This window comes from Bos indicus, chromosome 7 (genome assembly GCF_029378745.1).
Source record: "Bos indicus isolate NIAB-ARS_2022 breed Sahiwal x Tharparkar chromosome 7, NIAB-ARS_B.indTharparkar_mat_pri_1.0, whole genome shotgun sequence".
Taxonomy (NCBI): Eukaryota; Metazoa; Chordata; class Mammalia; order Artiodactyla; family Bovidae; genus Bos; species Bos indicus.
This window is the reverse complement of record NC_091766.1, coordinates 32,509,284-32,536,124: the sequence shown is the minus strand read 5'-3', so window position 1 is coordinate 32,536,124 and position 26,841 is coordinate 32,509,284. Positions and strand designations below refer to the sequence as shown.

Here is a 26,841-nt window from a genome sequence, read left to right as displayed (position 1 = left end):
GCCATCTCATGCAAAGAGTTGACTCATTGGAAAAGATGCTGATGCTGGGAGGGATTGGGGGCAGGAGGAGAAGGGGACAACAGAGGATGAGATGGCTGGATGGCATCACCGACTCGATGGACGTGAGTCTGAGTGAACTCTGGGAGCTGGTGATGGACAGGGAGACCTGGTGTGCTGCAATTCATGGAGTCACAAAGATTTGGACACGACTGAGCGACTGAACTGAACTGAATATATAAAAGAAAGATTTTCTTACAATTTAATATTTGCCTGTTGATTTTTTATGAAAACGTTTAACATCCTGAAGTGAAAGTAACTCATGTATAAACTTCATTTTTGACCGTTTCAATGATTTCCCTCAATTGAGTCTTCCCAGAGGAAATGTTAGTTCTTAATTCTATTATTTGAGGTAGATTATCTCAAAATCTTCTTGAGCACAATTCTGGTTTATCCTGGTTTCTGAGGTTGGCCCTTTTGATCACTTACAAGCCTATCATTCAGTTTCAAGTGTTTCTAGTTACTCTTCATTGGAAAAGTGATTTACATTGAGTCATTCATCCCAGATATTATCATCTTCTTCCTGACGAAGGCTTCTGGATCGATAGGTTTTCTGTCTCAGTACTTTTGAGATGACTGTTTCTCCCTGTTCTACTTTGTATTGTTGCCTACAAGAAAAATGCTGTTATCCTAATTCTTATTCCTCTGTACTTAATGTCACATTTTTTCACTAGTCATGATTTTTCTATTTAGTACTGTCATTAAGCAATTTGTTTATGGTATGTCTTCATGAAGTTCCCTTTTTCTTTCTTATAAATGGAGTATATTAAATTTCTTCTACTTGCACATGTATAGATTTTTATCAAATCAATAAAAAATGTAACCATGATTTGTCACTCTACCCCAGGTTTCCATCATTTTCTGGGTATTTACACATGAATTTGACTCCATGAAACTGCTAATTTTTCAGCCTTTTATATTTTTGAATTTTAATTTATTATTTTCACTTTAATTTTTTAAATTGAAGGATAATTGCTTTGTAGAATTTTGTTGTTTACTGTCAAACCTCAACATAAATCAGCTGTAGGTATACACATACCCCCTCCCTTTTGAAACTCCCTCCCATCTCCCTCCCCATCCTACCCCTCTAGGTTGATACAGAGCCCCTGTTTGACTTTCCTAAGCCATACAGGAAATTCCTGTTGGCTGTCTATTTTATATATGGTAATGTAAGTTTCCATGTTACTCTTTCCATACATCTCACTTTCTACTCCCCTTTCCCTATGTCCAAAAGTCTATTCTCTATGTCTGTTTCTCCATTGCTTCCCAGTAAATGAATTTTTCAGTTCCATTTTTCTAGATTCTGTATATGTGCATTAGAATATGATATTTATCTTTCTCTTCCTGACTCACTTCACTCTGTATAATAGGTTCTAGGTTCATCTGCCTCATGAGAACAGACTCAAATGCTTTCCATTTTATGGCTGAGTAATATTCCATTGTGTATATGTATCACAACTTCTTTATCCATTAATCTGTGGATGGACATCTAGGTTGCTTCCATGTTCTAGCTATTGTATGTAGTGTTGCAATGAGCAATGGGATATATGTGTCTTTTTCAACCCTGCTTTCCTCAGGGTATATGCCTAGGAGTGGGGTTGCAGGGACATATGGTGGTTTTATTCCTAGTTTTTGTAAAAGAATCTCCATACCATCTTCTATAGTGGCCGTATCAATTTACAGTCCCACTAACAGTGCAACTAACACCCTATGCAGCCTTGACTGTTTGTAGACATTTTGATGATGGCCATTCTGACTGGTGTGAGGTGATATCTCATTATAGTTTTGATTTACATTTCTCTAATAATGAGCGATATTGAGCATCTTTTCATGTGTTTGCTAGCCATCTGTATGTCTTCTTTGGAGAAATGTCTGTTTAGGCCTTTTTCCCGCTTTTTGATTGGGTTGTTTGTTTTTCTGGTATTGAGTTGTATGAGCTGTTTGTATGTTTTGGAAATTAATCCTTTGTCAGTTGTTTCATTTGCTATTGTTTTCTCCCATTCTGAGGGTTGTCTTTTCATCTTGCTTATAGTATCTTTTGTTGTGCAGAAGCTTCTAGGTTTAATCAGGTCCCACTTGTTTACTTTTGTTTTTACTTCCATTACTCTAGGAGGTGGGTCATCAGAGAAGGCAATGGCACCCCACTCCAGTACTCTTGCCTGGAAAATCCCATGGATGGAGGAGCCTGGTAGGCTGCAGTCCATGGGGTCATGACTAAGGGACTTCACTGTCACTTTTCACTTTCATGCATTGGAGAAGGAAATGGCAACCCACTCCAGTGTTCTTGCCTGAAGAGTCCCAGGGACGGCAGAGCCTGGTGGGCTGCCATCTATGGGGTCACACAGTTGGACACGACTGAAGCGACTTAGCAGCCGCAGCAGCAGGAGGTGGGTCATAGAGGATCTTGCTTTGATTTATGTCATCGAGCGTTCTGCCTATATTTTCCTCTAAGAGATTTATAGTTTCTGGTCTTACATTTAGGTCTTTAATCCATTTTGAGTTTATCTTTGTATATGGTGTTAGGAATGTTCTAATTTCATTCTTTTACACCTAGCTGTCCAATTTTCCCAGCACCATTTATTGAAGAGGCTGTCTTTGCCCCATTGTATATTCTTGCCTCCTTTGTCAAAAATAAGGTACCCAAAGATGCATGGGTTTATTTCTGGGCTTTCTATCTTGTTTCATTGGTCTATATTTCCATTTTTGTGCCAATACCATACTGTCTTGATGACTGTAGCTTTGTAGTATAATCCAAAGTCAGGAAGGTTGATTCCTCCAGCTCCATTCTTCTTTCTCAAGACTGCTTTTGCTATTCTAGGTCCTTTGTGTTTCCATATGAATTGTGAAATTTTTTGTTCTAGCTCTTTGAAAAAAAAGTCATTGGTAATTTGATAGGGATCACATTGAATCTACAGATTGCATTTGGTAGTATTTCATTTTCACAATATTGATTCTTCTTAACCAGGAACGTGGAATATCTCTCCATCTGTTTATGTCATCTTTGATTTCTTTCATCAGTGTCTTATAATTTTCTGTGTACAGTTCTTTGTCTCCTTAGATAAGTTTATTCCTAGATATTTAATTCTTTTTGTTGCAATGGTAAACAGGGTTGATTCCTTGATTTCTCTTTCTGATTTTTCATTGTTAGTATATAGAAATGCAAGTGATTTCTGTGTATTGATTTTGTATCCTGCAACCTTGCTAAATTCACTGATTAGCTCTAGTAATTTTCTGATACTATCTTTATGTTTTTTTGGTATAGTATCGTGTCATATGCAAACAGTGAGAGCTTTACTTCTTCTTTTCCAATCTGGATTATTTTTATTTCTTTTTCTTCTCTGAATACTGTAGCTAGTACGTCCAGAACTATGTTGAATAATAGTCACAAAAGGGGACACCCTTGTCTTGTTCCTGATCTTTGGGGGAATGCTTTCAGTTTTTCACCATTGAGAATAATGTCTGCTGTAGGCTTAGAAAGCTGAGAGCTGAAGAATTGATGCTTTTGAACTGTGGTGTTGGAGAAGACTCTGAGACTCACTTGGACTGCAAGGAGATCCAACCAGTCCATCCTAAAGGAGATCAATCCTGAGTTTTCATTGGTAGGACTGATGTTGAAGCTGAAACTCCAGTACTTTGGCCACCTGACATGAAGAGCTGACTCATTTGAATAGACCCTGATGCTGGGTAAGATTGAGGGCAGGAGGAGAAAGGGATGACAGAGGATGAGATGGTTGGATGGCACCACTGACTCAATGGACATTAGTTTGGTTAAACTCTGGGATTTGGTGACTGACAGGGAGGCCTGGTGTGCTGCAGTTCATGGGGTCACAAAGAGTCGGAAATGACTGAGCGACTGAACTGAACTGTAGGTTTATCATATATGGCCTTTACTATGTTGAGGTAGCTTCCTTCTATGCCCATTTTTTGAAGAGTTTTAATCATAAATGGGTGGTGAATTTTGTCCAAGGCTTTTTCTGCATCTATTTAGATTATCATATGATTTTTATCTTTCAGTTTGTTAATATGGTGTATCACATTGTTTGATTTTGCATGTATTGACGAATCCTTGCATCCTGGAATAAACTCAACTTGATGGTGGTATATGAGCTTTTTGATGTGTTGCTGAATTCTGTTTGCTAAAATTTTGTTGAGGATTTTTGCATCTATGTTCATCAGTGGTATTGGCGTGTAGTTTTCTTTTTTTGTGTTGTCTTTGGTTTTAGTATCAGGGATGGTGGCCTCATGGAATGAATTTTGAAGTGTTCCTTCCTCTGCAGTTTTTTGAAAGAGTTTTAGAAGGATCAGTTCAGTTCAACTCAGTTCATTGTTCAGTCGTGTCGGACTCTTTGCAACCCCATGAATTGCAGCACACCAGGCCTCCATGTCCAACTCCCGGAGTTCACTCAAACTCATGTCCATCGAGTTGGTGATGGCATCCAGCCATCTCATCCTCTGTCGTCTCCTTTTCCTCCTGCCCCCAATCTCTCCCAGCATCAGAGTCTTTTCCAATGAGTCAACTCTTCACATGAGGTGGCCAAAGTATTGGAGTTTAAGCTTTAACATCATTCCTTCCAAAGAACATCCAGGGCTGATCTCCTTTAGGATAGACTGGTTGGACCTCCTTGCAGTCCAAGGGACTCTCAAGAGTATTCTCCAATACCACAGTTCAAAGGCATCAATTCTTTGGCGCTCAGCTTTCTTCACAGCCCAACTCTCACATCCATACATGACCACTGGAAAAACCATAGCCTTGAATAGACGGACCTTTGTTGGCAAAGTAATGTCTCTGCTTTTCAATATGCTATCTAGGTTGGTCATAACTTTCCTTCCAAGGAGTAAGCGTCTTTTAATTTCATGGCTGCAGTCACCACCTGCAGTGATTTTGGAGACCAAAAAAATAAAGTCTGACACTGTTTGCACTGTTTCCCCATCTATTTCCCATGAAGTGATGGGACCAGATGCCATGATATTCGTTTTCTGAATGTTGAGCTTTAAGCCAACTTTTTCACTCTCCTCTTTCACTTTCATCAAGAGGCTTTTTAGTTCCTCTTCACTTTCTGCCATAACAGTGGTGTCATCTGCATATCTGACGTTACTGATATTTCTCCCAGCAATCTTGATTCCAGCTTGTGCTTCCTCCAGCCCAGCATTTCTCATGATGTACTCTGCATATAAGTTAAATAAGCAGAGTGACAATATACAGCCTTGACGTACTCCTTTTCCTATTTGGAACCAGTCTGTCGTTCCATGTCCAGTTCGAACTGTTGCTTCCTGATCTGCCTATAGGTTTCTCAAGAGGCAGGTTAGGTGTTCTGATATTCCCATGTCTTTCAGAATTTTCCACAGTCTAAGGATAAGCATTAGCTATTCTCTAAATGCTTGACAGAATTCTTCTGTGAAGGCCTCTGGTCCTGGGCTTTTGTTGTTTTGGGAGATTTTTGATCACAGCTTTAATTTCAATGCTTGTAATTGGGTTGTTCATAATTTCTATTTCTTCCTGGTTCAGTGTTGGAAGAATTAACTTTTCTAAGAATCTGTCCATTTCTTCCAGGTTATCCATTTTATTGCCATATAGTTGTTCATAATAGTCTCTTATAATCCTTTTTTTTTTTTGTATTGTCTGTTGTAAACTCTCCTTTTTCATTTCTAATTATGTTGATTTGATTCTTCTGTTTTTTTCTTGATGAGTCTGGCTAAAGTTTTGTCAATTTTGTTTATTTTCTCAAAGAACCCACTTTTCATTTTATCAATCTTTACTATTGTTTCTTTCATTTCTCTTTTTGGTTATTTCTGCTCATATCTTTGTGATTTCTTTACTTCTACTAATCTTGTGTGTTTTTTTGTTGTTGTTGTTGTTCTTTTTCAAGTTGTTTTAGGTGTAAAGTTAGGTTGTCTATTTGATGCTTTACTTGTTTCTTTAGGTAGGATTGTATTGCTATAAATTTCCCTCTTAGAACTGCTTTTGCTGCATCCCATAGTTTTGAGTTGTCATGTTTTCATTGTCATTTGTTTCTAGAAATTTTTTGATTTCCCTTTTAATTTATTCAGTAACCTGTTGGTTATTTAGAAATGTGTTGTTTAATCTCCATGTGTTTGTGTTTCTTACAGTTTTTTTTTTTCCTTGTAATTTATATCTAGTTCCATAGTGTGTGGTCAGAGAAGATGCTTGATATGACTTCAATTTTTTTACATTTACTGAGGTTTGATTTGTGACCTAAAATATTCTCTATCCTGGAGAATGTTCCATGTGCACTTGAGAAGAAGGTGTATTCTTCTGCATTTGGATGGGATGTTCTGAAGAAATCAATGAGATCCATCTCATCTAACGTATCATTTAAGACTTGTGTTTCCTTATTAATTTTCTGTTTTGATAATCTGTCCATCGGTGTGAGTGGGGTGTTAAAGTCTCCTACTATTATTGTGTTACTTTCAATTTCTCCTTTTATGTCTGTTAGTGTTTGTCTTATGTTTTGACATGCTCCTATGTTGGGTACATAGATATTTACAGTTGTTATGTCTTCCTCTTGGATTGATCCCTTGATCATTATGTAGTGTCCTTCCTTATCTCTTGTAACATTCTTTATTTTAAGGTCTATTTTGTCTGATATGAGGATTGCTACTTCAGCTTTCTTTTGCTTCCCATGTGCATGGAATATATTTTTCCATCCTCTCACTTTCAGTCTATATGTGTCTTTAGATCTGAAGTGCATTTCTTGTAGGCAGCGTATATATGGATCTTGTTTTTGTATCCATACACCAGTCTGTGTCTTTTGGTTAGGGCATGTAATCCATTTACATTTAAAGTGATTATTGATATATATGTTCCTATTGCCATTTTCTTAATTCTTTGGGGTTGATTTTGTAGATCTTTTTTCTTCTCTTGTATTTCTTGACTATATAAATCCGTTTAACATTTGTTGTAAAGCTGGTCTTGTTGTACTGAATTCTTCTAAGTTTTGCTTCTCTGAAAAGCTTTTTATTTTACCATCAATTTTGAATGAGATACTTGTTGGGTACAGTAATCTTGGTTGTAGATTTTTCCCTTTCAGTACTTTAAATATATCCTGCCATTCCCTTCTGGCCTGCAGAGTATCAGCTGAAAGATCAGCTGTCAGGTTATGGGGTTTCCTTTGTATGTTACTTATTCCTTCTCCCTTGCTGCTTTTAATATTCTTTATTTGTGTTTAGTCTTTGTTAGTTTGATAAGTATGTGTCTTGGCATGTTTCTCCTTGGGTTTATCCTGTATGGGACTCCTTGTGCCTCTTGGACTTGATTGACTATTATATTTTCTATGTTGAAATTCTCAAGTATAATCTCTACAAAAATTCTCTCATTCCCTTTCTTTCTTCTGGGACCACTATAATTCAAATGTTGGTGTGTTTGATACTGTCCCAGAGGTCTCTGAGGTTATCCTCCATTCTTTTCATTCTTTTTACTTTATTCTGCTCTTCAGCAGTTATTTCCACCATTTTACCTTCTAGCTCACTGATTCATTCTTCTGTTTCATCTATTCTGTTATTGATTCCATCTAGAGTGTTTTTAATTTCAGTAACTGTGTTGTCTCTGCATGTTTATTCTTTAATTCTTCTACGTCTTTGTTAACTGGTTCTTGCATTTTCTCCATTTTGATTTCAAGGTTTTTGATCATTTTTACTATCATCATTCTGAATTCTTTTGCAGGTAGTTTGCCTATTTCCTCTCCATTTATTTGGACTTCTAGTTTCTTCTTTCATTTGTGTAATATTTCTCTGCCTTTTCATTATTATTTCTTTTAACTTATTGTATTTGAGATCTCCTTCTCCCAGGCTTCATGGTTGAATTCTTTCTTCCTTTTGGTTTCTGCCCTCTAAAGTTGGTCCAGTGGTTTGTGTAAGCTTCTTATAGGGTGATATTTGTGCTGAGTTTTTGTTGGTTTGTTTTTCCTCTGATGGGCAAGGCTGAGTGAGGTGGTACTCCTGTCTGCTAATGATTGGGTTTGTATTTTTGTTTCCTTTGTTGTTTAGGTGAGAGGTCCTGCACAGGGTGCTATTGGTGGTTGGATGATGCCAGGTCTTGTATTCTAGTGGTTTCCATTACGTGAGTTATCACTATTTGATACCCTCTGGGGTTAGTTCTCTTGTAGTCTAGGATCTTGGACTCAGTGCTCCCACCCCAAAGGCTCAGGACTTGATCTCTGGTCAGGAAAAAAGATTCCACAAGTGGTTTGTTATGGCATTAAGTGAGATTAAAAGAAATATCCCAAAACAAGAAACCGAAGATGAACCACAGACAAATGGCAGTTACAAAATCAGGCAAATAGTAATTAAAATAATGGAATATACACATATACATATACACCCATGAGAAAAGTCAAAACAGTCCAACAAAAATAAAGTATAATAAATTAACCTGGCAAACAAAGAAGTCAAAAATTTTATTTACCAGTTAAGAACAAAACTAACTAAAGCACAAACTGGAAAACAAAACTAAAGCAAGGTGCCAAATGGGGAATAAAGCAATGAAAACATAACTAAGAAATAGGTTGAAAGGAGAGGAAAGAAAAGGAAGAAAAATTAGATATGCAAAGTTGGAGGTAAATGAAGAAGATGTGTGTGTGTGTGTGTGTGTGTGTGTGTGTGTATATATATATATATATATATATGTATGTATATGTATATATGCTGCTGCTAAGTCGCTTCAGTTGTGTCCGACTCTGTGTGACCCCATAGACTGCAGTCCACCAGGCTTCCCATCCCTGGGATCCTCCAGGCAAGAACACTGGAGTGGGTTGCCATTTCCTTCTCCAATGCATGAAAATGAAAAGTGAAAGGGAAGTCACTCAGTCGTGTCCGACTCTAGCGACCCCATGGACTGCAGCCTACCAGGCTCCTCCGTCCATGGGGTTTTCTAGGCAAAAGTACTGGAGTGGGGTGCCACTGCCTTCTCTGATATATATAATTTTTAATATATATATATATATTAAAGATTAACTGCAAGGGGAAGAGAGCAGTAGGAAAGGCAAACAAAGGAATAAATTTAGAAAAATATAATAGGTTTTAAAAAATTAAAAGTTAAAATTACAAAAATGAAAAAAAAAATAAAAGGAAAAAGAAAGAAAAAAAAGGAAAATTCCGCAGAACTGCAAAAGCCCAACATAGATGCAAAGGTTTATAACAACAATAAAAAATGTGACTGAATATACACATATACATATACACCCATAAGCAAAATCAAAACAGCCCAACAAAAGTAAAATAGAGTAGATTGACCTAGTGAACAAAGGTCCGACTCTCTGTGACCCCATAGATGGCAGCCCACCAGGCTTCCCATCCCTGGGAAATGTTGGGAAAAGCCCAACATAGATGCAAAGGTTTATAACAGCAATAAAAAGTGTGACTGAATATACACATATACATATACACCCATAAGCAAAATCAAAACAGCCCAAGAAAAGTAAAATAGAGTAGATTGACCTAGTGATCAAAGGAAACCAAAAATTATATCTACCAGAACAAAACTAACTAAAGCACAAACTGGAAAACAAAACTAAAGCAATGTGCCAATTGGGGAGTAAAGCAATGAAAATAAAACTAACAAATATGTTGAGAGGAAGGGAAATAAAGAAAAGAAAGAAAGAATAGCTATGCAAAGTTAAATATAGGTAGATGAATAAGATTTACATACATTAAAGATTAAGTGCAAGGGGAAAAGAACAGTAGGAAAGGCAAACAAAAGAAAAAATGTAGAAAAATATACTAGGTTATAAAAAATTAAAATTATAAAAAGAGAAAAGAAAAAAAATGGAAGAAGAAAAAGGATAAAAAAAAAGGGGGTGGGGGTGGGGAAACTCCACAGAACTGCAATGGCCCAAGTTAGAAGCAGAGGTTTGTGACAACAATAAAAAGTGTTACTGAATATATACGTATACACCCCTAAGCAAAATCAAAACAGTCCAACAAAAATAAAGTACAGTAGATTGATCCAGTAAACAAAGGGAACCAAAAATTACATCTACCAGAACAAAAGTAACTAAAGCACAAATTGGAAAACAAAACAAAAGCAAGGTACCGATTGGGGAATAAAACAATGAAAATAAAACTAACAAATATGTTGAGAGGAAAGGGAAAAAAGAAAAAGAAAGAGTAGATATGCAAAGTTAAATAGAGGTAGATAAAGAAGATTTATGTATATATTAAAGATTAACTGCAAAGGGAAAAGAACAGTAGGAAAAGCAAACAAAGGAATAAATGTAGAAAAAATAATAGGTTTAAAAAATTAAATTAAAAAAAGAGAAAAACAAAAAACAAAAAAAGCCTCTCATAACTGCAAAAAGCATAGAGGCAGGTTTTTAGCAACAATAAAAAACGTGATTAAGGAAAAAAAAGACCAAAAAAAGCTCAAAAAATTAATTGGATTTCATAGTGCCAATAAAATTGACAACTACAACAGAGGAGGGAGAAAAAGAAAGAAAAAAAAAAGTTCAAAAAAATCTATAGAACAAGTCAAAACATAAGAATAATAAATGTTTTTCTTGAGTCACTGCTGCCAGTGTCACTTCCCTCACTGGGAGTCACAGTCCACCTCACCTCCCTAGGATGCCCTCCAACACTGTGCTGATCTCTGGACCTGCTGTGGGGGCAGCTCATATTCTAATCTGGTCTACTCCTCTGTGTTGTTGCCTCCATGTCCACAGCTATCAGAACTAGTGTGTTTTCTTTTGTGGGAGCTCTCAATGACCTTTTATATACTCCATAGACACGGGGTCTGCCTAATTGTGTGGATTTAATCTTCAGCTTGTACAGTTGGTGGGAAGGTTTGGGGTCTTCTTCCTTAGTCACACTGACCCTGGGTTTCAATTGTTGTTTTATTTCCACCTCTGCATGTGGGTCACCCACTGGGGTTTGCTCCTGAGGCTGCCCTGGAGGACTTGGGTTTGCCCCTGTGAGGGCCAGGTGCAGAGGTGGTGCAGCTGCTTGGGTTGCAGGAGTTCTGGCAACACCAGGTACTCAGGGGAGTTGGCAGCTAGGGCAGCAAGAAATATAGTGCTCTAGAAGGGTATGGCAACCAGTATTGGCCAATACGCTCCAGTATTCTTGCCTGGAGAACCCCCTTCCTGACCAAAGAAGCCTGGCAGGCCACAGTCTATAGGGTTGCAAAGAGCTGGACACTACTGAAGCGACCCTGCACACATAAGCGCAAGACTTTTTTTTGCCTATGGCAGATCTGCCCCAGTGCGAGTTGAGCACGAAAGTGGCTCAGCTGCTTGGCCTGCAGGGACCCTGGTGGCGTCAAGTGTGCAAGGGATATGGACTGCCTCCGTTGCAGACGTTATGGCCCTATCAGAGTCTTTTTTCAAGCCTCTTGTAACTGGCAATCAGAAGGCCTCTTTGGCCAGTCTTTCTCCATAGCTCCACCCATTCAGGCACTTAGATGACTTCCTCGCCTGAAGTTCTTCTCTGTTGTTCAGTGTATAAGGCACATAGAGGGCACCCCTCTGCCCACCACCCCACTCTCTTGGCTGGGGTCCTACTCTGTAGATGAGCACTTAAACAGGCACCCTGGGTGGGGTCCTACTCTGTAGTTCAGTGTGTCAGGCGTTTGATGGGCCAGCCTCTCTATTTTTCAGCTGCCAATGCTGCCGTGTGGGGAGAGATAGGCTATGGTGATGGCTCCACCCCCTACACGTGACTCAGCAGTATCGCCTTGCTTCCAAGGCTGCCGGCTTTCCTCCTCAGGCATTTCCCACCAGTCTCCTCCCTCTCATCCCCTCCATCCATCTCTCTGCTGTCAACAGCAGCCCTTGCCCGAGGATTGCTCCACAGTCCCTAAATTCCAGTTCCCAGCCACTGTGCCATCTGGGGTATGTATGCAGTGGCAAGGACTGTCTGATTCTCATTCCATTTAGGCTGCCACAGATGAGCTGTTTTACTCTCAGCCACGAATGTTTCTCCTCTGACTCAGGCAATTGCCCTGGTGTTGGAATCAGACCCCTGCTTCAATTTGCCCACCCACCAAGGGCAGGTCCAGTCCTACTAACACTCCTGTTTTTCCCCCTAGCTCTTTGGTCCTACCAAGTTTTGTGTGGGTCTATATATTCTTTTCCACTGATCAGGTACTCCTGTCTGCTCTCAGCTGGTGTTCTGCATGCCCTTCTGTGTCTGAAGATGTATCCCTGATGTATCCATGGAGAGAGAGGTACTCCGTGTCTACCTACTCCTCCACCATCTTGTCCTCCACTGTAATGTTTAATTGTACTTTTTAAATGGAAGTGGTGGTTCAGAAGGTAAAGAATTCCAGTGTGTGTGTGTGTGTGTGTGTGTGTGTGTGTGTGTGTGTGTGTATACACATACATAGCTATATATCGCTATGTCTTTTTTTGATGAGATACATTGGCTAACATGATTCATGATTCACAGATTGTAAAATTAGAAAAAGATGGTATAGATTTATTACTTTTTCAGGAAAAAATAAAATCAGTTTTAAAGAGCATAGAAAGTAGAAGAATATACACAGTAACACTATATCCTCTTTTTCTTCTGCTCTTTCCAGATAAGTTTAAGGATTGGTTATATTTAGCACCATTCATTTTACAGTTATCTATGGAGCTATTGATTTTATAATGGGGATTTTACCTTTAAATCATTTGAGCCTTTGTCAAGAAGCCTGGAGGTAATCAATGGTAAACAGTTGGGCTCAAAAAATTCTTATAACACACAGAATGCTCCTAAGATCTCTGGCCTCTATTTGTGCCACAGTGAGGTCATCCTTTTGTTTTCTGCCAGGCATTCCTAGTGAGTTTGCTCCCACGTTTCTTCTGTTATGAATTGCACCCCACGTTCTGACTTGAAACATCATTCTGCTTTTGATTGTGTCATCATGTTGCCATGTTCTTCTGTTCTTCTCTAGTAATGTGATGATTTTTTCTTTTGTCTGTGGTAGAAGTTCTTTAACTTAGGCACTATTAAAACTTTGGATCAAATAATTTTTGGCTGTGGTTGGGGTGGGGAGCTGTCTTGTTCATTGTAGGATGTTTAGTAGTGTTCCTGCTGCTACTGCTGCTGCTAAGTCGCTTCAGTTGTGTCCGACTCTGTGCAACCCCATAGACAGCAGCCCACCAGGCTCCCCTGTCCCTGGGATTCTCCAGGCAAGAACACTGGAGTGGGTTGCCATTTCCTTCTCCAGGTCATGAAAGTGGAAAGTGAAAGTGAAGTCACTCAGTTGGGTCCGACTCTTTGGGACCCCATGGACTGCAGCCTACCAGGCTCCTCTGCCCGTGGGATTTTCCAGGCAAGAGTACTGGAGTGGGGTGCCATTGCCTGGCCTCCAAATATTACATGCAAATAATCTTCCCCTTCCTTCTCTTCCCTAGTTACAACAATCAAAAATATCTCTAGATGTTGCCAAATGTCTATGCCCTGTGGAACACCATTCTGTCCTATGATGTTCCTGATTATTCATCCTTTGCAAGAAGAACTTATATTTTAGTTGACTTTCTTTCTTTAGCTCCTCTTATCTACAACCATAACTCACAACACCCAGATATTGGCAAGGATGTTTTCTTCTAAGATGGCTAGGTTTCAAGTATGTAGTAACCATCTAAAAATACTGAGTTGGGTAATTCTTCCTCAGGTGACTCTATATTTTTTCTAGGGACTGGAAAGGCATCCAAATGGATGACCATGTTACTTTCATAAAACAGTCAGTGTAGTTACTCTTACAAATCACCTCAAGTTCTAAGCCAAATTTCAGACAGAACCCTTATCACTGTCTATTTAAAAATGTTTAAAAGACTAGTTTTAGAGTAGTTTTATATTTACAACATAACTGAGCGGAAGGTACAGTGTTTTCTCATTTACACCCCCCCACCTATGCATATCCGTCAGTCTTATCAACAGCACCCACCAGAGAGGTCTGTATGTATATTTTTTATATATATATATATATATTTCTTTTCAACAAGATGAGCCTACATTGGCACATTATAATTAACTACCTAGTGGCTCAGATGGTAAAGAATCTGCCTGCAATGCAGGAGACCTGGGTTTGATCCCTGGGTTGGGACGATCTCCTGGAGGAGAGCACGCCAATGCACTTCGGTATTCTCGCCTGGAGAATCCCCATGAACAGAGGAGCCTGGTGGGCTACAGTCCATGGGGGTAACGAAGAGTCAGACATGACTGAGTAATGGAGCACAGTCCACAGTTTACCCTAGCATCCTCTGTTGGCTTCCCCTGTGGCTCTGAGGTAAAGAATCTGCCTGCAATGCAGGAGACACAGGTGACTTGGGTTCGATCCCTCAGTCAAAAAGATCCCTTGGAGGAGGGTATAGCAACCCACTCCAGTATTCTTGGGCTTCCCAAGGTGGTGCTCGTGCTAAAGAATCAGCCTGCCAATGCAGGAGACACAGGTGACTTGGGTTTGATTCCTAGGTCGGGAAGATCCCTTGAAGATGGAAATGGCAACCCACTCCCATATTCTTGCCTGGAGAAGTCCATGGACGGAGAAGCCTATCAGGCTACAGTCTGTGAGATTGTAGAGTCAGACATGACTGTACACTCACACACACACATATTCATTGTTGGTATTGTACATTCTGTGAATTTATACAAAAGTATTATGTATACCCATTGTTATGATATCATACAGAGTCTTCTTACAGTCTTCTGCCTGTTCATCTACACACACACACACACACACACACCTTGACCCTGGCAACCAATGATCTTTTAACTGCAACTATATTTTACCCTTTTCCAGAATTTCATGTAGTTGGAATCATACAGTATGTAGCCTTTTATGATTAGCTTCTTTCTCTTATAGATTCCTCCATGTCTTTTTATGGCTTAATAGCTCATTCCTTTTTAGTGATGAATAATATTCCATTGTCTAGATGAACCAAAGTTTATTCTCTATTCACCCACTGCAGGATATCTGGTGTGCCTTTGGCAAGTATGAAAGCAACATCCTTTAAAATATACAAATTCTGCTATTATCTTGCCTTATTATATAAGCCTAAGATTGTTTATATGCCATATGTTTGGGCTTGGACTGTATTTATTGTCAGAGCAGTTATATGTCTTCTGATTTCAGAATAGTCCTCAAAGCCCTGTTTAAAACATATAGTCCAGTTCTAGAGTTGGGAGATTTTAAATGCTGCAGTGTACAACACATATAAAAGTTGGAATATGAGCACTTCCTATTGCTAGGGTAGAGAGGCAGTCATTAACAGGGCCTAAATATACTGGAGACAGTCCTGACATTTATAGTGTTTTGTTATTCTACTTTTCAAAAAACTTACAGAGAGAGTGTTTGAAATGAAGTTGTGTCACATTCTGGGCTATTACATAGATGATAGATAAACAGATATCAAAATACTATCCCTTAGGGTAATATCTTAAGTGCTCTAAAGAAATGAGGTAAAGCACCAAAACACATTACACATGGAATACTTACATCTCAGTTTTAACAGTGTGATTTTCAAATAAATCCTAGCTTTATTTGCATATAAAATGTTGGATTTATATGCAAGAAGTTAGCAATGTGAAAATTATCACTTTGTAAATATCAAGAATAACAGTAAAATGTCCAGCAAAATAGTAAATATAACCTCAATTTTTTGAATTAATATTTATTCTAGCCTATATAAAGAAATTCAATATATGAAAAATGGTCTTTAAAAATTGGGTCTGAATAATATATAAAAAAAGTTTCCTTAGAATAAAAGATGCAGTTTTCTTGAAAGATCTGTTTTGGTTATATCATAACTACTAAAATTAAATTTCCGTTCAGTTCAGTCGCTCAGTTGTGTCCGACTCTTTGCGACCCCATGAACCGTAGCACGCCAGGCCTCCCTGTCCATCACCAACTCATGTACACCCAAACCCATGTCCATTGAGTCAGTGATGCCATCCAGCCATCTCATCCTCTGTCGTCCCCTTCTCCTCCTGCCCTCAATCTTTCCCAGCATCAGGGTCTTTTCAAACGAGTCAGCTCTTCGCACCAGGTGGCCAAAGTATTGGAGTTTCAGCTTCAACATCAGTCCTTCCAATGAATACCCAGGACTGATTTCTTTAGAATGGACTGGTTGGATTTCCTTGCAGTCCAAGGGACTCTTAAGAGTCTTCTCCAACACCACAGTTCAAAAGCATCAATTCTTCAGTGCTCAGCTTTCTTTACAGTGCAACTCTCACATCCGTACATGACCACTGGAAAAACCATAGCCTTGAATAGATGGACCTTTGTTGCTAAAGTAATGTCTCTGCTTTTTAATACGTTGTCTAGGTTGGTCATAACTTTCCTTTCAAGGAGTAAGTGTCTTTTAATTTCATGGTTGCAATCACCATCTGCAAGAATTTTGGAGCCCAGAAAAATAAAGTCAGCCACTATTTCCACTGTTTCCCCATCTATTTCCCATGAAGTGATGGGATCAGATGTCATGATCTTTGTTTTCTGAATATTGAGTTTTAAGCCAACTTTTTCACTCTCCTCTTTCACTTTCATCAAGAGGCTCTTTAGTTCTTCACTTTCTGCCATAAGGGTGGTGTCATCTGCATATGTGAAGTTATTGCTATTTCTCCCGGCAATCTTGATTCCAGCTTGTGCTTCCTCCAGCCCAGCATTTCGCATGATGAGCTCTGCAAATAAGTTAAATAAGCAGGGTAACAATATACAGCCTTGACGTACTCCTTTTCCTGTTTGGAACCAGTCTGTTGTTCCATGTCCAGTTCTAACTGTTGCTTCCTGACCTGCATACAGGTTTCTCAAGAGGCAGGTCAGGTGGTCCGCTAGTCCCATCTCTTTCAGAATTTTCCACAGTTTATTGTGATCCACATAGTCAAAGGCTTTGGCATAGTCAATAAAGCAGAAATCGATGTTTTTCTGAAACTCTCTTGCTTTTTCAATGATCCAGCAGATGTTGGCAATTTGATCTCTTGTTCCTCTGCCTTTTCTAAAACCAGCTTGAACATGTGGAAGTTCATGGTTCATGTATTGCTGAAGCCTGGCTTGGAGAATTTTGAGCATTATCTTACTAGCATGCGAGATGAGTGCAATTGTGCAATAGTTTGAACATTCTTTGGCATTGCCTTTCTTTGAGATTGGAATGAAAACTGACCTTTTCCAGTCCTGTGGCCACTGCTGTTTTCCAAATTTGCTGGCATATTGAGTGCAGCACTTTCACAGCATCATCTTTCAGGATTTGAAATAGCTCAACTGGAATGCCATCACCTCCACTAGCTTTGTTTGTAGTGATGCTTTCTAAGGCCCACTTACCTCACATCCAGGATGTCTGGCTCTAAGTCAGTGATCACACCATCGTGATTATCTGGGTCATGATGCTCTTTTTTGTACAGTTCTTCTGTATATTCTTGCCATCTCTTCTTAATATCTTCTGCTTCTGTTAGGTCCATACTATTTCTGTCCTTTATTGAGACCATCTTGGCATGAAATATTCCCTAATAAAAGTGGGCTACCACTAAAAGAGAAAAAAATTTAGAACTCAGAACTTTGCAATTTGGTGTCAGATGTAAAACATTCAGTGAAATATACCTCAGTATAAATATACCTTAGAAAAAACTTTTTAATAAAAAAATTTAAAGAAATTATTGAGCCAAATATTGATCTAACGAAATAATGAAACTTGAATTAGAAGTGTGTGGTACAAGTTTCAAATGAAGAGAGTAAACCTGAATAAAAAGAACAAAAGTGTTAAAGAAATGATTAAATATTTGGCAAAACTAATACAATATTGTAAAGTTTAAAAATAAAATAAAATAAAAAAAATTTAAGTAAAACATGTTGAGAGGATTCATACCAGCCATTAAGAAGTAATAAAAAACATTTTCAGCAGTATTGAAATGGGGTCTCCCAGATGGTTCAGTGGTAAAGAACCTGCCTGCCAACACAGATGAGTGACTCAGGGGACTCGATCCTTGGGTTGGTAAGACCCCCTGGAAAACAAAACAGCATCCCACTCTGGTATCCTTGTCTGAAAAATCCCGTGGACACTGAGCCCTGATGAGCTATGAGATCTGGTGTGCTATGGTCCTTGAGGTTGCAAAGAGTTGGGCACAACTAAGAGACCAATCAGAAAGTGAAGAGGAACTAAAAAGCCTCTTGATGAAAGTAAAAGAGGAGAGTGAAAAAGTTGGCTTAAAGCTCAACATTCAGAAAATGAAGATCATGGCATCCAGTCCCATCACTTCATGGGAAATAGATGGGGAAACAGTGTCAGACTTTATTTTTTGGGGCTCCAAAATCACTGCAGATGGTGACTGCAGCCATGAAATTAAAAGATGCTTACTCCTTGGAAGGAAAGTTATGACCAACCTAGATAGCATATTGAAAAGCAGAGACATTACTTTGCCAACAAAGGTTCATCTAGTCAAGGCTATGGTTTTTCCTGTGGTCATGTATGGATGTGAGAGTTGGACTGTGAAGAAGGCTGAGTGCCAAAGAATTGATGCTTTTGAACTGTGGTGTTGGAGAAGACTCTTGAGAGTCCCTTGGACTGCAAGGAGCTCCAACTAGTCCATTCTGAAGGAGATCGGCTCTGGGATTTCTTTGGAAGGAATGATGCTGAAGCTGAAACTCCAGTACTTTGGCCACCTCATGTGAAGAGTTGACTCATTGGAAAAGACTCTGATGCTGGGAGGGATTGGGGGCAGGAGGAGAAGGGGACGACAGAGGATGACATGGCTGGATGGCATCACTGACTCGATGGATGTGAGTGTGAGTGAACTCCGGGAGTTGGTGATGGACAGGGAGGCCTGGCGTGCTGTGATTCATGGGGTCACAGAGTCGGACACGACTGAGTGACTGAACTGAACTGAACTGAATTGAAGAGACCAAGCACAGGTGATCATGAAAGTAACATTGTAGTTACATTCTGAACATATTTTCAGAAATCTGAAGAAATAATAGATCTTAAAAGCAAACATCAGAAAAGGATCAGAACAGTTTCAAAGTTTGTATTAGTATTACTAGATCCTAAGAAAAGCTTTTAGATCAACAGCTTTTAAAAAAGGGTATGTAAACCAGATAACATGAAGTAATTATTAAAAAAACAGTCTATCTTGATTACAGGTATATTATTAAAGCATAATAATTGTTAGTGTGATAAATTTGAAATTTCCTTGCACAGTTTTAAGTATGTATTACTTTTTCCTTTGCCCTTATACAAAGGAAAAAAATATTTCCGTTTTCTTTTAATTATAGGAATGCAGGATTCAGACTCCTTTTTCTTTATTTCTACCTTTATTCCTCACATCTGGTATGGATTAAACAATTCTAGGTCCCAGGGCTTTAACTATGACTTGCTGAACAGAAATCTGATAGCTCATTCTTTGAATTCCTCAATTCTAGAAAGGAAAGAAAAATATCCAATTTTGACATTTTAGCAGGCTTTCCTCTGCTTTCTGCTAAAATGTTACAGTTTCCTGATGTTTACATACATTAACTATCACACAGTTACACAACTGAGGTGGTCAGGGTACTAAAGTTACAGTCCTTCCTAGAGCAGACATATAAAAATCAGAATATAAACAACTTTGTAAAGAAACATGAAGCTCAGAAGGAGATAAAAGGAGTTGGGTTTATTAACTTTATATCTCAAGGAAAGTATATAATGGGTTTTAAAAATTCATTTCATCGGGTAATGTATCGGTTTTCCATAAATGTTGATGATTATAATTACCATATGTAATCTGTTTTTTCCTTGTGGAAATGAATCAAGTTTATAAAAATGAAAAGGTTCTGCTTTGATAATGATGTGACATGGTTTATGAAATGAAACTGCTATTCTTTCAAAAATTTGGTTGAATAGTGGAGCTATTTTGGTAACAAATTATTGCTAAATTGTTAGTTAAAACTTAGTAGAGGAGAATAGCCATTGCCACTCACACATTTGTCTCGTGGCTTTTGGCAATGATGTTGGAAAATTAAGGCCGCCAGTGTGTTCTTGTTAATTGTCCTTGTTATTTCTCAAGAAAACCTCCTAATAACCATTGTGGTTTCAGTTGGACTGTGTGTAACACAGTGTCCCAGGCTCTCACTCTTCACTAGGAACCTAAGGATTGGTGTTCATGTTCCTTGTGGCTTCCTTGAGATAAATATGCAACAAGAAGTATTGAACCTAACCATTTTATTATCATCAAGGACTTTTGCTGCTTTTGTAAAATTTGCCAATCCACTCATTTTATTGTTCATGTCTGTTTTCCAGATTTCTCTTTTCCTCATCCCATGTGGCAACATAATTTAGTTTCTGAAAAACATGTGGCTTATCATCTATGCTTATTAGTGCCTAGATTAAATCACAGAGCCCAAATACGTAAAGAACTTAGTTCTAGCTTAGGCTCTTCCACCTACCTGAGTCACTGTGATCAGATTTCCAGAACCTGTGATACCTAGTGGAGTGTACAATGAAAAGGCACTTATGAAACTTCTTGAGACTTGTCTGAAGAATAGATTGATACTTACAGTTTTCGTGTTTTCTTTTTGCTTAAAATTCTAATGCAGTGGAACAAATAAGAACACTCTTGGTTTTATCTTAAACTAGAAATTTTGAATGTTATTTTTGATCCAGTATTTGAGGAGCAGCCTTTATAATAGCTATGCTAATGCTTCTTGCTTTTATAGATCACAGGCAAATGATAATATGACCAAGATAAGTTAGTCTTTGCACTTTTATCTCTAAAGAGTTAATTTTCCTATCAGTTCATTTTCCAGCAGAGAACAGTGCACTAAAACGGGGGCAATTGGCATGAGTTTAATAAGGTATTTTTAAAAGATAACAAAACCAATACAATATTGTAAAGTAAAAATGATAATAATAATAGAAACCAACAGGGAAGAATGAATAGGCCCAGGGCTAACAGTATGGGAAGTTAGGCTTGAAGGAGCCAGTGGGGAGAGCTATAGGATGGTTATACAGGGTTCCTAGCCTTTGGTAGAATAACACCAGTAACAGTTGCACTGACAACTAGCTACCTCAGCAGGAGGGGAGTTGTACCCCAACAGCTCTCTCCTCCTACCCTTTGAATCCTAAGAACTTATTGTTCAAACATAACCAAATCTAAAGGGTAAAATATTTTTGTATTTGTTTATAGAAAGCAACATCCTGAGTTTTGGAACAAGGTAAAGAAGCCTGGAAGAAGGACATAAAGAGACAAATGGGGAATGACCAATACCTCTGTAACTTGAAGCTTTTTAACCTGAAGATCTCAAAGTTCCTTTCTGCTTAGCAGTTCTGCCTGACTCTTACCTGTAGCTCTTTGCCACACCTCAAATATATTTATGCAATTTTATATGGCCTTATTGTATTATATCAATTGTGATTTATCATTTCCATAATGCTTTACTTAGAGCATGTTTTACAGTCCTTTTTGTTACTTGCAATTTTATTTTTTACTGTTGATAATATAATGATACAAAGGGGAATAATAGACTGTGAGAAGCTCAGTGATAAAGAATCCTCCTGTAATTCAGGGGACCCAGGAGATGAGGGTTTGATCTCTGGATCAGGAAGATCTCCTGAGGAGGAAATGACAACCCACTCCAGTATTCTTGCTTGAAAAATTCCATGGACAGAGGAGCCTGGCAATCTGCAGTCCAAAAGGGGTCCCAAAGAATCAGACATAACTAAGCATGCATGCACAAATGAGAATATCACACTAATATCTTGAGTACTATACAAAGCTAATCCAATAAATTGAAATGTATGATTGTTCAAGTTTTTATTTGTAGTCAGAGAGTACACTAAGGATATGATTGATTCTCTGATAGAATTAAGAATTATGCCTTGTTATATTTTTTGTTTCTATAAATACATAGAGTAAGGCAGGGAATAGGTTTAAATTCTGGGAATTTTAGATGATATTTATTCATGTGTTTATAAAATATATAGTGCCATAGAAATGTACAACATGGAATGTCTGGAGAGGATAGATATTTTTATCTTCTATCACAGATATGTCTCTGTGAGAAATGTCTATAATTCCAGGGATTTTCTAAAAGATGACTAAAACTACTCACTAATACTGACAACTTTGTCATGGAGCATGTTTCTCTATATTACTAGGAAGGATAGAGCTAGAAAGTTCGAAATCATAGTTCAGTGAAAAATTGGAAATGAATAAGGAACTATGTTTGAAATAGCAAGAACATATGAGCAATTATGAAAAGCAGTGATATGCAGTGTATTAGTTTGCTTGGGCTTCCTTAACAAAACACCACTGTGGTTTACAGGACAGAAGTTTATTTTGTCTCACTTCTGAAAATTAGAAGTTCATAAGTATAGTGCCACCAAATTCAATTTCTGAGATGGGCTCTCTTCCTCATTTATATAATGCTGCCTTCTCATCATGTCCTCACATAGATATTTATTTACCGCATAGATAGTCATACATCCACACACACAAAATGTTCTCTGGTATCTCTTCTAAGGACACTAAATCTTTTGAGTCAGGGCCCCACTATATAACCTCACTTAATGTTAGTTACTTCTCTAGAGGCCCTTCTCTAAATAGAGTCACATTCAGGCTGGGGATTCAGGGTTTCAACATATGAATCAGTGCTTTTTAAAATTAATTTTATTTTTTATTTTATCATTTTATATTAGAATATAGTTGATTAACAATACTGTGTTAGTTTCAGGTGTATAGCCAAGTGATTCAGCTATACATGTACATGTATCGAGTCTTTTTCAAATTATTTTTCCCATTTAGGTTATTACAAAATATTTAGAAGAGTTCCCTGTGCTATACAGAAGGTCCTTGTTATCTACTTTCCATATAGTAGTATGTGTATGTCAATTCCAAACTCCCAATTCATCCATCCTCTCAACGTTTCCTCTTTGGTAACCTTAAGTTTGTTCTCTAAGCCTGTGAGTCTATTTTTGTTTCATAAACAAGTTCATTTGTATCATTTTTTAAAGCTTTCATATCTAAGCAATATTATATGATATTTGTCTTTCTCTGTCAAACTTACCTCACTTAGTATAATACCCAAGTCCATCCATATTGTTGCAAATGACATTATTTCATTTTTTTAATTTTATTTTATTTTTAAACTTTACAATATTGTATTGGTTTTGCCAAATATCGAAACGAATCTGCCACAGGTATACATTATTTCATTCTTTTTTGAGGCTGAGTAATACTCTATTTTATATATGTACCACATCTTTATTCATTCATATGTGATGCACATTTAGGTTGCTTCCATGTCTTGACTATTGTAAACAGCACTGCAGTGAACATTGGGAGCATGTATCCTTTCGAATAATGATTTTCTCTGAATATATGCCAAGGAGTGGAATTGCTGGATGATACAATAGTTCTGTGTTTAGTTTTTTTAAGGAGCCTTCACGCTGTTCTCCATAGTGGCTGTAGTGATTTACATTCCCACCAACAGTGTAGGAGGGTTCCCTTGTCTCCACACCCTCTCCAACATTTATTGTATGTAGACTTTTTGATGGCTATACTGACTGGTGTGAGGTGATATTTCATTGTAGTTTTGATTTTCATTTCTCTCTTAATTAGTGATGTTGAGCATCTTTTTGTGTGCTTCTTGGCCATTTGTATATCTTCTTCAGAGAAATATCTATTTAGGTCCTCCATCCATTTTTTGATCTTTTTTTTTTTTTTTTGATATTGAGTTTCATGAGGTGTTTGTATATTTTAGAGATTAGTCTCTTTCCCCCATTGTGTGGGTTGTCTTTTCATCTGTTTGTTTTTGCTGTGCAGAAGCTTTTAAATTTAATCAGGCCCTATTTGTTTACTTTTATTTTTATTACCCTAGAAGGTGGGTCAAAAGAGATCTTGCTGTAATTTATGTAAAAGTGTATTCTTCCTATGCTTTCCTCTAAGAGTTTTCTAGTATCCAGTCTTAACATTACACCTTTAATTCATTTTGAGTTTATTTTTGTGTATGGTGCTAGGAAGTGCTCTAATTTCATTATTTTAGACATAGCTGTCCAGTTTTCCCAATGAAATGGGAATCCGAGTTCTTGTTTGCCAAGCCAAAGAATGAACTTTGCAAACACACAAACACTCATGGTAGCAGGCAAACAGGATTTATTTCAGAGAGAAAGTACAAAACTTTCAGCACAGATACTGAGAGGGAGTGAAGTTCCCCAAAAAGGCGGGACTTACAGCAATTTATATTCTTACTAGTATTGATTTTTACACTTTTGATTGGTTCTTACTTTTAACATATGTCATTTATAACCAATCTGCTTAAAGGTCACTATGTTTAACTTCACATCTTTATGGCTTCTTTTGATCCTCAGATTCTTAGTTTTCTTAGACATTAAGTCACCATCCCACAACTTTTTCTCATGATTCCCCGCCATTTTACAGTGGACCAGATGTATAGGCTAAAGATTAATGATCACCAGTTGTTTCTCCCTCAGGCATATGGAAGAAAAGTTAATTACTACCCTTTCCTGGATCTGAGTGCTGATAATTTATCAGACCAAGGACATTCCTCTGAGAGCCAGGAATTAGGACAAAGGGTATAGTTTCAGGTTAATGGAATGGGATGTTTATTGAAACAGGCCAAGGTCTCAGAGTTCCCACACTAACTGCCTAACAATTTCTACCTCACCAACACCACTTATTAAAGAGACTGTCTTTTCTCCATTGTATATTGTTACCTCCTTTGTCATAGATTAGGTGACCCATAGGTGTGTGGTTTTATCTCTAGGCTTTTTATCCTATTCCATTTATATATATAGTTTTTTTTAATTTATATTTTTGTTTTTGTGCCAGTACCGTACTGTCTTAATGACTAGCTCTCTCAGAAGATGAGAGTGGTCCTGAAATATAGCATGGTTAGTTTTAATGGGCTAGGTAATTTCATAGGCTAATTAATGGAAGGATTATTCCAACTATTTCAGGGAGGGGTCTGGGTTTTCCAGGAATTGGGCCACCACCCACATTTTGGCTTTTGCTTGACCTCAGAACTATCATGGTGCTAATGGTGTGTCATTCAGATGCTAACATATTTACAGTGAGTGCATAATGAGGTTCAAAGTCCACTGGAGATCTAATCTTCCACCATTTTGAACCTTGCTGTTTCTAACCAGTTTTGATCATGTCCTATGGTTATCTCATTCTTTTAAAGGTTATGCCCTGCCCCTTCTGTCCTGTTTCACATACATAAAATTTGTGTGTGTGTGTATGTGTGTGTAACATAGCAAGCTACAGACTGTTTTCTCATTAGTCATAGTAGCAGGTAGAGATTTATTTTATGGTATTTACAAGAGCATTTTGCTACATTACTGTCTAGTTGAAATGAGAGTATTGGACCAATTACATTTATGATTAGAGTAGGATATTCCAATGGATATTTGGTATATATAAAGAATGTTGTTGAACCCAAATTTGTGTTTTCCATGCACAGTAAGGCCAAACAAACCAAAACCTCCATGTTTAGAGCAGAGACAGGTTTATTGCAAGGGCCAAGCAAGGAGTACAGTTGGCTCATGCTCAAATGATCTAAACTCCCAGTGGTTTTCAGGGATGAATTTTCAAAGATAAAATTTGGATGAGGGTTGCAGGGTGCATGTGTTTCTTCTGATTGGTTGGTGATGAGGTAACAAGACAATGTTCCAGGAAATTTGTGCTTGACCTAAAGTTGTCATCTTGCACTTGGGTGGGGGCCTTTGTTCTTATAGATGAACTAAAAGATAGGTGTCAGAATGCCATGTATAACCACTGAGAAGGAATTTGGACCCTATTTTATCACTGCACTGTTGTTTGTGACTGCTTTCTTTTTATTTCTGCATTTCCTCACTTTTCTAATTAGTAACTGTTTGAATCTGCCCCTTGAAACTCAGGGAAGTTGTAGAAGGCTGGAGCCATTTGTGCATAAGAAAGAAATGGGAGACACATAAAGTCTTGACACCTGGAAGGATCCTTCAGGGCCCTGCTTGGTATCAAGAATATGGGCATAAAGAGAAAGTAATAACAAAATGCTTAAGTATATAGGGATTTCCTGACCATTTCAAACTATAAGTACTTTTTCAGTTTTAATTGATATCCATACAGCTTTTATTTTCAACTCAGAAATTTCCTCAGAATCACAGTCTGATGAAGACATCATGGGAATTTTAGCTGAAATTTTATGATTTGTTTCTATTGGATCTGGATATTAAGGCCCATTAAATATGTGGCTGTCTGCTATATCAGTTTTCACCACATTGTGACTCATGCAACTTCTCCTCAGAATTCTTCAATTTGTATTGTTTTGTCAGGCCTGTCTGTGAGATTTTCAAACATTGAAAAATAGCAATTGTTAGGATTAATTTTCATTTAGGAGCTGTACCATATGTTAGAAATTTTCACCTTGTTATAATGATGTGGTATTGGAAGCAAGTCTAACTTTCTAAACATCCTTTAAATCTGGAGTTTCCAAAGTTAGTAATAGTTCTTCCTGATTATGACAGCTGAACCAGTTATTTTAAAAAATGCAAACTTTCACACAAAGTCTCAGTTATGGCTCCTCAAACACCAGAGTAAAATTTTATGAAATCGTAGTTTGTATTTCCTCTGTCAGACAAAGTACTGTTTTCTGACCACAAAGTGAAAACTGCCTTGGTCTACAATTATTGAAATACTTTTGTATTAAAGCTATTTTACTTCATAATGGATTTATCACTAATTTTAAATGGTAGCATTTTCTTTTGTATTTGATCAACATATACTCAATCTTTAATATTGAAACCAAGCAAGAACCTATGAGGCCCTCACAGTTACAGATCCTTTTCATGTCCCCTGATTCTTGTTCATTCATTCTCCTTGACC

General features: G+C 37.8%; 1 protein-coding gene across 3 annotated transcripts in view; it reads left to right on the top strand.

Annotated features, from left to right (window-relative positions):
• Positions 1-26,841, top strand: part of LOC139184124 (protein FAM170A-like) — a 210,073-nt gene that overhangs the window by 31,553 nt on the left and 151,679 nt on the right. The window contains exon 6 of one of the 3 annotated variants that reach the window (XM_070793271.1): positions 21,142-21,376. The exons of 1 other annotated variant lie outside the window; for it this stretch is intronic. The gene's annotated coding sequence lies outside the window, so the exon portion shown is untranslated. Of the gene's footprint in view, positions 1-21,141; positions 21,377-26,841 lie in introns of those variants that run through there. One more of the 3 variants, XM_070793269.1, reaches the window with a different exon arrangement.